Genomic DNA, 15,134 nt, shown 5'->3' with positions numbered 1-15,134 from the left:
TCCTTTGTTATTTTAGTATTACTTAACCCTTAAAAAAGATGGATACAACAACACTAGTCATTCCTTCCATTATCCTAAAACTGGACTATTCACCATTACAGAAATAAAGCCTCACTTTCAGTTATTCACACAAAATTATTTGATCTCTTCCTAGACTAAGATATTATCTTTACTGGTCATCTAATAAGCCAAAATTGAAACCGTCTAAAACAGTGGAGTGTCCCATTCAATTCTCAGCCATAAAACTTAAGTCTCAGGTCCTCAGAACTATCAGAGCTCCTCAAACAAACTCCTAAACTACCAGAAGACCACCCAAAACTGAGCTCCCTAAAAAGTCCTTCTATTTAGTACGACAGATGATAGTGTTGCAGCCATGAGAGAAAAGAGATTAGGAATTCTCTCTTGTGTTTCTCTACAGATTTGATTTAGGACTAAGATCAAGTCTACTGGATCTCATCAAGTAACTGTGCTCTAAAAGGAAACATTGAAAGAATGAAATGGAGTATGAATGGAAGGGGAATATCAAGCTTTCAAGAAGTCTCTGTGGGTTTCTGTCTCCTTCCTACAAGCTCCCCTAAAATGCACATCTCAAGTTCCTCAAGGAAAGAAGAAATCAAAACAACAAACCCCCTCCCTCACAGTTCTTGAGGAAAGTGTTTGTGGATGAACTTTGTTTTTACAGCAATAGAAGAAACGGAATGGTCATTTCTTACACAACAAGTACATTTGTTTCTTTACCAAATGGAACTTCTACATTTCATGTAATCACACCCTGCAGGTCTTCAGCTGCCAAAGGTGGGCACTGCAGGGTTTGCTGCATTGGGAGTAAAGGCCACTCTCCTGTTATTTGCAGTAAACAATATCCAACGGCGGCTAAGGGCTACATTGTGAATATTAGGATATCGAATAAACCACAATTTACCGACTTCAGCACCTGGTTAAACTCAAGGTGATTCTTCTTACCGCTGCCTTTTTTTTTAAGCACACATCTGTGATTCTTCTCACTGCCAGAATTAACATGCACTGCATATAATGTGTTGTAAAGCATGCAGTGCATCATTACCACCTCCTACTCAGAGCAGTTTTAATCATAATGTCAGTATTTGGGTAACTCAGCTAATTAACAAGATACTATTACCAGAAAAATGAGATTTGCACATTATTTTCAGTGGTGTTTAACAGTCTTTGAACAATAACTACTAAATTCGTTAGCAGTTTGCATTATTTTAAGAAGAAAAAATTTACATGATTTTTCAAAAGCCTACAACCTGAGAAGATATATAATTCAATTAAAACCCACATTTATATTTATGTAAAGTAAGGTCTGGTTGTTTGTTTGTTTCCTTTTGACTGTTTTAAAAATAAATATTGGGCCATAAAAATCTCCATAGACTGTGCGTAATAATTGATTCTGGGTTAGAATACCAGCATTTCTGGCATTTCCTCTTCTTACCATTCCAAGCTGTGGCCTCATTTCATCTACTGTTGAAGACACAAAAGCAATGGTAAGTTTTATGATCAGATTACAGGTACACTGAACAAAAACTCCAGGAATAGCCATGGAATAAGGTTCAAAACCCTGATTTGAGGAGTCATCTAAAAAGCAGCAATTACAAGAAACCATTAGGCAGTTAGAACTATAACCTTTTTCATACCCTTATAAGCAAATGATGTCACAATTTTCTCTCTGCTCAACAACCTCCATGTTTTCAGAGAAGACAAACAGGCATGATTGCACCACAAGTTGTCCAAAAAAATTAAGTTACTGGGTTTAAGTTTTTAAGTTTTATGCATTCATACCTGTACAGTGGGCTTTATCCAAGAGAAAAGGAAGAAGGTAGCATTGAAAAGTACTTTGATAATGGCCTATTCATTTATCACTTTACTTTGTCAAAGGTGGTAGAAGTGAAAAGCTAATTAATCTTAAGGAAAATCGAGGACTACAGCAGTATTTATTCTTTATCCTACAGATTTGTATTGCAGGATGATTGTGGGATTAGCATTACTCTCATGGCAGGAATGCAACACATTCCTATGTTACCATTGCATCAGAGCATTATTCTGTACTGTTCTGGACTAGAAAAAAGTGATCATCATGCAATAGATTCAGACAGAACTTAAGTTTCAAAAATCACATTTTAACTCACATATTGATTTCTCCACCCACCATATACAGTTTGCCTTGTTACTGACTGCTGTCTGACTGCAGCAAGTTCCTGGAAGGCCAAGCACAGGCACAAGCAACTGAACACCAAATTCTAGTGCTGACTGCTGGGAACATCAGTTAACACCTGGACCACAAAAATCACAGCCATCACATTTGAAGATTCCCTTCTCCCCTTCATCATCACCCTTCTAGTTTCCATGCTGATTCTCCAAGACTCAGATCTCACAGTTTTCCACATTTTGTCTGCCTTTGAAGTATCACAAAGTTTAGATTTCTCAGGCCCATTAGCATATTTCCAGAATAGCTTCAGGATCAAATCTTCTTCCAAAGATGACATTTTTTCTGGTTAGAGTTACACAGAATTCCAGAACACACTAAAACCAGCACCAGATCATTTCTTCTATGTATCTCTTCCTATATTCTGTACCTAAAAGCAGGACTCTCTTGGACACAACATTTGTGTTTTTAGGGCAAAATAAATTGCCAAAAGAACAATGGAAAGCCTTCCAAGGACTTCATTGCTAAAGTCAATATTCATAACATATATTGTTGTCAAATTTCCAGAGCAGAATAGCACTCCACTCCCTGCTTTCCCCTTCTCCCCTGAGCTATAGAGATTCTTTACAAAACTGATATCAATACAAAGAATAAAATATTTAAGAAAGAAAGAAGGGGAGGGTTAAAAACATGAATTTAAAATGTGCCCTAAATGTCTAATGAGAACAAATAAATAAAAAATAAAGTCTTTAAGAGGTAGATGAAACAAGATACAGACACACACACAAAAGAAGGTACTCTGCCTCCCCATATAAACAGCACATGTATCCAAATTTGTCCAGGATTAGATCCTGCAAGCATTAAGAAAAACAGTCTCATTATGACGTGTGCAAGTAAAACTTTACTGAGTCACAAAACTCGTTAAAACTGAGTTAATACTGCTCATTCAGAATCCCAGAAACAGTGTCTTTTTAGCTGCTACTTTCTGGGCCCTCTAACTGCACTTATTCTAAATTAAAAGTTTTTGTGCATTTAATTTCTTTTACACTGCAATATCATAAACCATCCAGTTGGTGAAATAACTTTGTAGGAAACATATAATCTTAGGAATTCAGCATGAAGAACAGTGTTGAAGCTGCATTCACTCCAATATACTTAGGCACAGGCATAGCAACTATAATATACACAATAATATACACAGTTGTTCCCGACTTTAGAAGGTAGAAAGCTTTTTCACATCTTGTCCATTTTAATTAATCTGTTCATTAAAAAAAATCCAGCTGTCAACATAAGCTTACAAGACTATCAAATTCTGAAACACCCTGATGTTTTTTCTGACATTATACAACCATTAAAATACTTAATCAAGTTGTTGTGCACCATTACTGAGGGCACAAGTACTGAGATATTCATTTGGGCTACATATGAACTGCTGTTATAGAAACCTAATTATACAACAACAGCTCTTCTGTCTCTTTGTCTTAAAGTCACTTAAGAAACTCACTTGTATTAGAGGCATAAAATACCCCAAGTCATCAGGTACATTTTCCAAATGCTGCTGTTGGAGGTGTAGCTCCCAGGAGAGCAACACCTTGCCAGAGGCAGAGCTTTGCTCCAGCACAGCCATGCTGCTGCTCCCAGGAATGGTGTGACATCACCCCATGGAGGAGTCAGCATGAGGAGCTCCTGAGGCTGTCACTCACCTCAGAGACAAAACACAGCTCTTTCTGCCATCCCTTCTTCTAACAACAGTCTTGACTTATTTAGCCAAAAAGCTTCAGGATGCATTTTCTCCCTGTCTTTTGTGAAGGCTGCTAGGTTTTCAACTAAGTTCTTCCCAGCTGGGGTGTGCTAATCACTGCTGAGGAACAATACTCAGCTGGTACTGGGGCCCTGATGCAATTTACCTGTGCAGTCAGGTGCTGCAGTCAGGCATCCTGCTTCCCATCCCATCTCACAGCTGCAGCTCTCATTTACATCACCTGCTCACAAAAACAGTCACAGGAAAGTTTTCTTGTGAAGAATACAAATTAATTCTTAAGGTGACTATACTGAGTGTAATGTATTTATATTAGGGGTATAACCAAGTATCTTTGTTATCATTGGATCCAGGCTCCCCAGTAAGGTTTTAAGAGAAGTAGTGAGATACTATTCAATACAGAACTAAAAGAAAAGTAAATAAAAGTAATTTGGCTTTATGCCATAATAACTGTCATAATTCTTATAAGAACTGGGTCCACTATATATATATATGTGTGTGTGTGTGTGTGTGTATAAATATATACAGAGAGAGAGAGTGTGTTAGTTCCTCTAGGAACTCTACAATCAGGATGGATAAATTAATATTCTACGCTACATAGAACTGGAAAGACAAAAGTCAATGCACACAGAAGTATCAACTCATTGAAAAACTGGACAAAATGCTTTCACCTGTGCCATTCACACACCACCCTCTATGAGTATGCATAAGTTCTACATTTAATAATATGCTTCTGCAATAAACAACAAAACACTTTTTCTTCTGTCCAACAACAAAAAAGGGAATTTTGGGGAGGTTTATTATACTTGTTGAAAACTGGTATGCTTGTTAAAACTTATTTAAAGCTGCATTCCTAGAGAAACTATTTTCCAGCATGCACTGGCTAGTGAGATAAGGGTTGCAAGATTAATATTGTTCACATAAACAATATATGAAAACATAAATTCATCAATTTCCTATCAATATCAAATGAGTTTATCAAATGATAAACTCATCCTGAATACAAAAAGCAGATATCCTTAATATTAAAATACATTCAACTCTGTTATTTCTCCTTAGAAGGCACCTAAGGAGAGTATGAGTATGAGAGAAATCTCATAGGTAGAGTCAATACCGATTCCTGAGGTGATATACCACATGAGACATAAACTGGCTTTTCCTCTTGTAGGCAGATGAAACTTTGCCAAGTCACACATATCCAAAACTCCCTCTTTAAATTGCTCTCTATATCCTACATCTTCTCTTTGCTCCCTTAAAAAGAATAACCATTCTACTGATTAAAAAGAATAACCATTCTACAGGCCACTTTTTCTCTGCATCAGCACAATAAGTTACTCTTCTCCTTCACCCACTTCAAAACCACAGAAATAGCAAAATTATTAAACTGTTTATGCTCTTGCTTAGTTTTTAAAATAACACAGCAAGCCTGGATGCCAGACAGCAAAGACCAAAGTAGGTCATTAACATTTCAGACATTCTCCAAGCCCCACTGTAATTTCGTTGCAACATCTCCAAGTCCATTGGAGCCCCCTTAGGGTAAGCAGTATTCACGGAATAGTTTGTCAAAGTCTCCTCCGGGTATTGCCAGGAGGAGACTGGAAAAGTGAAGTTTTCTCGCCGGGCTGTTCCTGTCGCCGTTCAACGTTACATTTGCCAACAGCGACACTCGGTGGCAGCGCCCAGCACCGAGCTGCCCCTCGCTCCCGCACACGGAAATTCCTCCTTCCCAAGGTAAATCCCCCTGGATCGCCGCTGGAACATCCTGGGGAGCAGTGGAGTACTGAGAATTTTTTAGTCCTGCTGGGTAGCTGAAATAAAAGCACGATGTCGCCTGAGAGCATTTATGAGATGCATACACTGGCTTTGGGACTGCAAAGGTCTCTTGGTTCTTGCTTGCATTCTGAATTGTCCAAAATGAAATGTTTCATGCAGAACGTTGGGGCATGAGCTCACTGCCAAATTTCTGCAACTGTACATAAGTATTTTGTTCAACTACACTCCTGTGAAAAGCAACCATTCACAGCAATAAAAATACAATATTTATTTTGGTTTCTAGTAGGTAGAGACAATTGCATAAATATTGCTGCAATTTTAAAAATAAAATACATAATATCAAGAATACTCTTTTTACACTAGTATTTATCCACTAAAGTAGTTAAGGTGTATTATCTTCTTTTCATACTGTTTTTAACACACAGAGTTCCATGCCATGTATGGATCTTATGCAAATGCTCTTTGATTTCAAATGAGACTTTGCATACTAAGGAGTCTATTTTCCCATCAATGCAGAAGAGATTTACGCACATAAGTCCCATTACCATTAATGGGACTCACCCACATAAATCCCCTGCACATTGATAGACCCTTAGGATTTACATTGAAATGGGTCCTTTAGAGCCATTACAATGTCAACCTTTTGCCAGGATTTTGCGTATTAACAATACTAAGCAATACGTGGCAATCTTAATGTGTAAAATCCCAGCAAAAGGCACAACACAGAATGATACGAACAGAGCAAAAAATTCTTACCCTTATGCTATTTAAAGATGATCTCTAATTATTCTTTACCTGTCCATATTCTTATTGGTTGTTTCCCATCATTACTTTCCTTATTAAAAATCCTACCTTCTGTTTTCCATGAATATCCTCTTTCCCTAACAAGCACTGCTCCAAATCTGCTCAAAAGCATCAGGGGACAAAATATTTCTATTTTTAAGCTGAATAACTTTCCTCCCATTAACTACTTTATTTTTTTCTTTTTCTACTGATAAACCTACATTATAAATATAGTAGTATAAACCAAATGGTTTAAATGCAGCAAGGCAGAATAATTCTCCAAATACATCACAGTATCTGTCAAGGCAAGCAAGGTCACCTACAATCCCACAGGTTGTTGAAAACAACCACGTATCACCAAACTAAGTTCAGATGCTGCCAGAAAAGCAACATCATTACTCTCTCAGAAATGAAACAGCTCTATTTTCCATACACACAAAGGTGGTTCAAGTCTTAAACTGGTGCCTAACTTTCCACAGGTTCACATGAGTACTTTGATGCTTAAGGAGAAATTAGAAACTAAAATATTTCTACAGAACTTGATCTACCAGTAACTTGATTGCTGAGCAATCTACTTTACATAATGACAAGCTCACGTGGCTGTTTGCCCACCCCTCATTGCCACTATTGACATGATGCAGGATGATATACTTGATGAACAAGAATATTTATTTTACTTGGAAAAAAAATTCTTAGGCTTGATTCTTTAATGTTTAGTCTTAAAATTATATATAAAAATATATTTATGGATCTGGATTGCTCTGCTAATACTTTACCATTCAGGAGACTCTAAATGCACTGAATTGCTAAGTGACAGACACCAGGACAACTACGTCATAAATGGGACCAAGAAGTCACTTCTATCCTGACAGACTCTCTCAAGTACTAAATAGAAACTCCTACTTGCACTAATGCAAAACTTAACATCCAGATAAAAGACTGCCACTATTGTAGGAAATGCACAATCACACAATAAGACAGAAACGGTGATGCAAACAATAACTATTTTATATTAATAAAGCAAACAACTCTCATTTTACAGGCAGGAATGTTCAGATCAAGAACCAGGCTATGGATGACCAGCAGCAGCTCCAGCACCCAGCATCAGCCACTGCTTCCTAAAGCTTATGGATACATCACTGCTGCAAAGCAATAAACATTCAAAAGGCTCTTGCCACTGTTTCAGACAGAAAATTGTTTATGTTTAAGATCTTTCTTCCACATAACACAAAAATTGAAAATAAATAAATAAATAAATAAATAGAGAGAGAGAGAGAGCACGAGAGAGCGCACGCAAAATACCGGATAAGTAACCATGGTGATTCTTGATCTCACACACAGGACAGACTATCTACATTGTATGTGACCTTATTCTACTCCACACATGAAATAAGACTCCACCAGCTTCAGTATCAGTACTGGGATATGTCATGATTCTTACAGGATCAGGCTCCTAGGAGCAGATCTCCAAAGTTAATTATATATTTAAGAAAATGAGAACTACACAGGCAAATATTTTTGTGAATTTGAGTCTTAGTGAACAAAACCAAACAACAACAATAAACCCCAAACAAAACCACACCACAACCAAGTACTATGGTTCAGATCCACAAAACAACCAAATCTTGGAGAGGGTTTACATGTAATTTAAAAGACTTACAACTAAAAGCTGCAGAAGGATTGCCTGCATTTTTTCCTCAAGCTTGGCAAATCAGCCCTTATTCCTCACAAATCAAATCAGGGTAGGAGATCTTTCCTTATTCTACAGTAAGCCTAATAAAGATTCTGCCTGAATAACTCTGTGGTTAAATCTCCATGCTAGTCAATGGCATGTCCAGAGCGACTAACACACCTACAGGTCAGTCTGTACTTTGTGACAGAGCTCAAGACACCCTCTTTCCCTTCCATTTTAAGAGAAAACACAAGATGGTGCTAGAGGTGGTAATGCTCCTTTTAATGCTGTATTTCCACCATCACAGCCTTGTCCAGATTTTGTAAAAGTAGTTATCATTTGTTTGAGGAGGTTTACACACTCTCATGCCCCAAATGAAGGGTCTGTAATCACCTGGTAATGTGCTAGCTGGCAGTATCACCCTTTAAATGTAAATTGCTCTATTTTGCAAGCATGATCCAGAATATTGAAAATGTTTTCACAGAAGAGGAAAGCCCTAGTTTGGGAGGGTGAGATCTGGTCCTGAACCTCAGATGAGAGTTTACTCACTGACTAATGCAATAGGAACAGGACAGGTTAGAACTGATTTCCAGGACTTGACTCATTTGTTCTATATTGCAGCTCTACTAGCCCATAAATTAAAACACTGCAATTAAAACAAAAATGCAGGTTATAATGGGTTATTCATGCTTTTGCAAAGCAGCTCTGCTGGTGTAAGAAAAACACATAGTTGACACTGTCCAATCGACCTGATTCAACTGAGCTTTGCACAAGCTCCTAACAGACCTTTACCTGCAGACTATCTGGGGCTTGGAGCTCAAACACCCATTGTAAATCTTATATTCATTAAGATGTGCTCACCCTCCTACCAGAAAGAGCCCAATTTTTCCCTTTCCCCATTATCCACCTTCACCCAGCCTTGGGAATGATATAAGTATTCCCATAGTTGGATTGGTCCCTCCTAGGGCTGCATGAAAACTGCAGTTTCAGTCCTTGAGCCTTTTCCTCCTCTTGACACTGAATCAAGTGCAGGAAGAGAGAGAAGACAGAAGGACAGGAACCAGCTTAGGGCTGAAGAATGGGGCACCCTGAACTATTAGATTTCTTCTGTTCTCTCCTTCTTTTGCAAATGGATTCAACTCCTGCTTCCTTAGGGGGAAGTACAGGAGTCTTGCCAACAGGCCTGAAGAGCTGCTACACTCAAGCAGAAAGCATCCAGAAGTATTCCTTTGGCTAGATGAGGTCAAAGGGTACATCACTCCCACAGTCTGAGATCTCCAGCCTCAGCTCAAAGCCGATTAAGGAGAAGAATCTGAGAGTCAACAGAACAGGTCCCAGTGGCTGAAATGACATTGCTCAGGTTCAATTGTTATCACTCATGATAGGATCTCCTGTAATCAGCTACTGCTATAGCCAACTTCATCTGTTGCTAATGACTGTGTAACAGCAGTAATGTACATCTCTGCTGGTTTATTTTTTGTATTTTTGCCACAAAGCAACCTTGCTGTGATGACACAGCGACTATATTTAGTTCCTGCTCTGTACTAAAGTATAATGCTCAGCTAAAAGTTTTTACCCTCTCTGTCATTGTGTAATCTATATATAAAACTTAAAATATAGTTTCTTGCCAAAAAGTAGGAGGTGGTGATATTTCTGTAGCTATAGACAGTAGTTACCATGTACTCAGAATTACACTTGTATTAAAAAAATGACACACATTACTATTGCACAGTGAACTTCTATGATTTACATGTCATCTTCTTAATTTTACTAGTCAAAATACATTTTTAGCTATTGTTCCTCAACAAAAAAAAAAGTATATTACTAATGCTAAGGTTGTGATGTGAAGTGACAGAAGCCAGGAAAATTCAAAATTACATCTGACACTGTATCCTTTACTCACACCGCTGGGTTAAGACAAGACAATGGCTGTCTACACTTCCAAGTTCCCAGGCTTTGTTAAATACGTATCATAACCTTCACATTCATTTTAAAAGCATCTCTCTTCTTTCCTTAAAAAAGGGATTTTAAAAGTGGTTTTTTTCCTTGATACAATTTGTAAAATATTGAAGAAATGGAAGAACAAGCAATAGATACTGCTTTAAAATTCAGATATTTTATATATCATTTTAGATACATATGGCACCACCTTAATGATACACCAGGTGCAATTCTGCACTGCAGAAAATCCAGGTTTCATGTTTTTTCCCATTTCTTTACGCTTTTGTGACATACAACAAATGTGACTTACCAACCCCAAACTACTGTCAGCAAAGATTTTTGAATACCTCACAGGGAGCCTGAGATGGGCTCTCCATGGAAGACAGAGCAAGACTGGATCAAAATTTAGGCTGGGAGACTGAGTTGAATTCAGAGCTCTCCTGAGACTTTTTTGTGATACAATAAGAAAGAAAACTCCTGGTTTCCACATCCAAGGACCCCACAATATAATGTGGGGCACTGCAAATATAGGCACAGATAGTGAGGCGCTCAGACAAGACAGCGTGGGGAACCAGGTGGTAACAAATGTGTCTAAATAAAGTGCCTGGCTGTGGGAAAGCACTGTTCAGTTTTATCTTCTGCTGTATGTAAAATCTTGATCATTTATACAACACTATTACCCATAGGTTTTAAGTACTTGTGAAATAATTTCTTTATCATCAAAATCCTACCAGTACAAGACTAGATATCAGTGGAGAACAGAAGATGAAGTCAGTTGCCCATGGCCATTAAAATTTCTGTGGCAGAACAAAACAAATTGAAGCAATCCCTCCCTCTTTTGGCCTTTTCCCATGAAGACTGCAGCTGCTAAGGATGTAAAAACCGAAAATTCATGACCTTCATGAAGATCTTTGATTATATTACAAATTTGATCCAAAAAGTTACAGGAATTATCTAGTGAATCTGCAAGTGCACAGCCAGGGAGCTGGTGGAATCAAAATACACTGTAATCTTTCCTTTCACAAGCAGCCCAGTACCCCCAGCAAGTATTTGCTATCTACAGTTATTATGTCAGTATGATACACATAACAGACTGTAACTTTGGAATCCATCAATGTATTTTACTGCATTAATATCTCCCAACTTTTACACAATATCCCTTTAAAATTACTATGTCTAGCTCTTTATTTTAATGGTATGATGTGACAGATCTTAAGGAATCTGTTCCAACCCAGTAACTCCTACTTTCACTCCCACCCAAACATTCAATCTGTGCATTACAGCTACTTTTCATTTTATAATTTCTCTCTTTCATTTATCTGTAATAGGCTGGATTTACACGGCAAGTTCCTGAAAGCAAGCAAAAGAAGATGTTGTGTATTCTGTTTTAAGTCAAATGCATTTTAACTTCACTCTCTGCTGCAAATCCATTCAGGGTTCCATTCACTGACTCAACAATTTCCTACATTCACTTTTCTATGCTACCAATCCCCCCATACATTCTCCTGGGAGGATATGCTTTTTCCATAAACTGAGACAAATATACTCGACTGAAAAAAACACCCAAAAGAACTTTTACTTTGCAACATTTTAAATCTGAAATTCTTCCAGAAATGGATACAAACCAAAAATGACACCTCAGCCCCTTGCCATGGGCATTTAACAGGGACCAAAAATTGCAGATTACAGTTTCTGTTGCTTATTTTAATTTTTCCCTGCTTCAAATACAACACTTCCCATAAATTATTTATTCATTAATCTGCATACCTGTTCTACAAAATAGTTTCCAAATTTCCCTTTAGTCCATGTTTGCTGCCCACACATTTGCTGCTTCAAACTGACTTGCAGTGAAAGCAGCCTGCATGATAAAATTCACACCTACCTGGCCTGATGGATACCAGAGAGGCTGTGCTGCAAAGCTTCGATGAGAAAAGCCTCAGAGATGTTCAAGCAGAGGAAACAGGAGGCATTAGAGCACAAGAGCTGACAGAATAGACACAGCTCTTACAAGGATTTGCTTCCTCAAACTGTGAAATTTAAGGCATTTTTTTGTACAAGGGCAGGGTTTATGTTTTCTGAATGCATAAATCGATGAAATTCAACTACCATCAGGTTTCTGACTCAAGAGATACCATTACACAGTGCAAGATCTATTAACAATGTAATCATGACGGAACTTGGTTTAATATTCTTAGTCCATTACTTTTTATTTTTAAAACAAAGAACAAGGAGAATTCTTATCTTGCAAACCTCAGAATGGGTAACAATGATCACCTCACACAGCAAACATAAATCCTAGAAGTGGACAAATATTTCCAGAGCTCTTCACATAGCTGTCCCGCTTCCCATTAGATTCAGAAGTATTTTACTGACAGTTCAAGATTAAGCTCATGGGTCTCCAAGGTTAAGTTAGGAAAACAGTGCCATGTTATAATTAGCACATGTCCACAACACTCAGAAAACTTCATCAGCCTGATAAAAAGTCTTTAGTTTGTTATTGCCCATGAATCTATCCTTCCTTAGTCTTCTAAATTGAAGTAGGACCTACCTTTGATTTTAAGGTTGCCAGTCAAACATTATTTTCCTGGTACAATTATTTCTATTCACATATACAAGGCTAGCATAAAAAAACTGTTCTGCTTTCACAAATTAAAAGGCACAGAAGCACCTAGAATCTCCAGTCAAGAACTGGGTCTGTACTGCATATATAAACAGACACCAAAGCCATCAGTTGGTGGCCTAGAAAGCTCTCAGATGTACACAGCAGGAAAGAAAGACAAGGCGGTGTAGGAAAAGGAGATTAAAAAATGAACATACTTAAAAAATCTGAAAGATATATTCTTGGTATATCATAACATTCTTCAGTTTGAAACAAAAGGTACAGGAAACTTCCCTATAAACCCCTGCTCTAGAGCTTTGATGATTTCAATCAAATTCTACCCCCTAATAAAGATTGTTGCTAACAGGAATCTAAGATGCAGTTATGTACCTAAAACGTATAATGTGCCTAAAATACAAAATGAGCATGACAGCTTATGATCTCAAGATTAGTTGTGGGGTTTTTGTCTAAAAAGGCTTATTTGACACAGAAACAGGGAAAGGACTTTACACCACCAGAGTCTGTGCTTGCCCTTTACTTTAACAGATATTATTTGTCCCAGGCTCCAAAAATACCTTGTTTTTGATTAGTTGAAACTGATTGTAGAATTAGTAGAATTCAGCCATGGCTATCCCAAGCTTTAAGGCAGCAATTTAGCACCGAATGTACTCTGTTTCAAACAGAGGAGCTCCACTGTCTCACGCACTGTTAAGGAGTTTGTTGGATTTAGAGGCTACTGGAGCTCCAGGAAGATGCTGCCACTCTCCTGCACCTTCTCTGCTGCCTCTGGAAGCACCTGGCTGCTGTTACACAGTGCTAAGAAACAACAGCTACAAGTAATTTACACCACAAGAAACTCCTGGCGTTTTTACCAGAAACAGAGTACAATCTACCACGGACTCTCCCTGGGACATGGATGTGATAAAGGAACAGCACTTGGGATTTTTCTGCATGTCATTCACTACTAACCGAAATCAACCACAGATCAACACAGGATAATTGGTTTCAACCACTTTCTTTCCGAACAAGAAGAGCAAGCACTTGAAAAAATTTGTTCATAATTCTTCAGAGACCAGACCTGGGACTGCCCAGAAGGTGGCATGGGCAGAGGTGCTGTTATGGCTTCTCTGCACATCACGGCACAGGGAATGGCTCTGTCTGGAGCCTTAGGGGTCCCCATGAGCAGGATAATCACTGGAAGAATGAAGAATGAATGATATCCATTAAAACATACAGTGCTCTGTATGGCTGTTCTGAATATCCCACCTGTTACAGACTGACTGCAACAAACCTATTGTACACAGAGTAATGTTTTTAAGTAAGGTGGAAGTGATGCTCCCCACTTAAAATCAGAAATACCATCTTCAGGGGTACAAGCACTTGGTGTTGAAAAGGACATCCCTCAGCATTAACATAATGCCAATGAATGTACAGCTTGCACTCCCTGAGTCAGTTAGATGGGATCACAGTGGAGATGTCTGAGGTGAAAAACAGTTTATCAGTGTGAAAGACTTGCAGCAGTGTCTTTAGCTCTGAACCCTATTTCAGATCAAATTTTTTCAGAAGGTGGTTACAAAACACCTTTTTCCTATAGTTCTGCTCTTCCAGCTTTCTAACTCTGAGGACAAGTTGTGACAATTTCATGTTGCTGCTGGTATGCCCTCAAAAACAGAGTCCCTGAACAAGCAACAAATATTCACCTGAGTGTCCACCAGGTCTGCTGTATTAAACAGGAAAATAAAAAGACCACAACACATAGTCCCATTGTACCACAGATTTTATGATCTTTGAATAAAAAATAACAGGTAAATAGCAAATGGTCAATTTATAAGTGTCTTCCCTATGCAACAAAACTACAAGAATAGCATTGGGACCTTTTTCTCTCCAGCTGGGCAGGTGAGGGGAGAAAATGGATGACAGACACATTGCTGCACTTACTCTCTACAATGAATTCCAGCACTCTGTCCCTCAGGGGTTTTGTTTCACTCAAAACAAAAGGATAAAACTGGCACAAACTCTTTTATAGCATTTTATCCAGACCGTATTACTCTACAGGATGGTAATGTATCCTACAAGAAATTTGCAAATACAAAGATAGTTTTAAAGACTAGCTTGATGAAAACTTTTTAACTTGAGTCTTGTACATTCTTAGTCACTGGGTGGACTACAGTGGATTACATAAAGTAATTTATTAGGCTATTTTGTAGAGAGAAACACCAAGAACACCATTTTCTGTAATTACCCTTTATATAATGGGAAATGTTTGCTACCCACAATCAGATACGACCCCGTGAATAAAGGGAATGTCCTTGTAAGTGCTCAAAATAACATCAAAAAAATTCTGAGGTATTTTGCAGGTATGCTATAAATCCACAAGGAACAAGCTGTTTAAAAAACCCCACAAAAGATCACACAAAACCCCCTTAAAAACACACTTTATCAT

General features: G+C 38.0%; 1 protein-coding gene and 1 long non-coding RNA gene across 2 annotated transcripts in view; both read right to left on the bottom strand.

The window, feature by feature from the left end:
* Window positions 1-15,134, bottom strand: part of LOC146433140 (uncharacterized) — a 263,924-nt gene that overhangs the window by 221,270 nt on the left and 27,520 nt on the right. The window lies entirely within an intron of this gene.
* Window positions 2,182-3,964, bottom strand: LOC146433141 (uncharacterized). Its single transcript, XR_014853924.1, has 3 exons — window positions 3,868-3,964; window positions 3,377-3,422; window positions 2,182-2,291 (listed from the first exon to the last, which is right to left on the bottom strand). It is a non-coding gene; the product is annotated as an uncharacterized LOC146433141 (long non-coding RNA).

The sequence above is a fragment of the Lichenostomus cassidix genome, chromosome 9, assembly GCF_008360975.1.
Source record: "Lichenostomus cassidix isolate B80296 chromosome 9, HeHo_3.0, whole genome shotgun sequence".
Lineage (NCBI taxonomy): Eukaryota > Metazoa > Chordata > Aves > Passeriformes > Meliphagidae > Lichenostomus > Lichenostomus cassidix.
The sequence above is the reverse complement of the archived record's forward strand: the minus strand, read 5'-3'. Positions and strand labels throughout refer to the sequence as shown.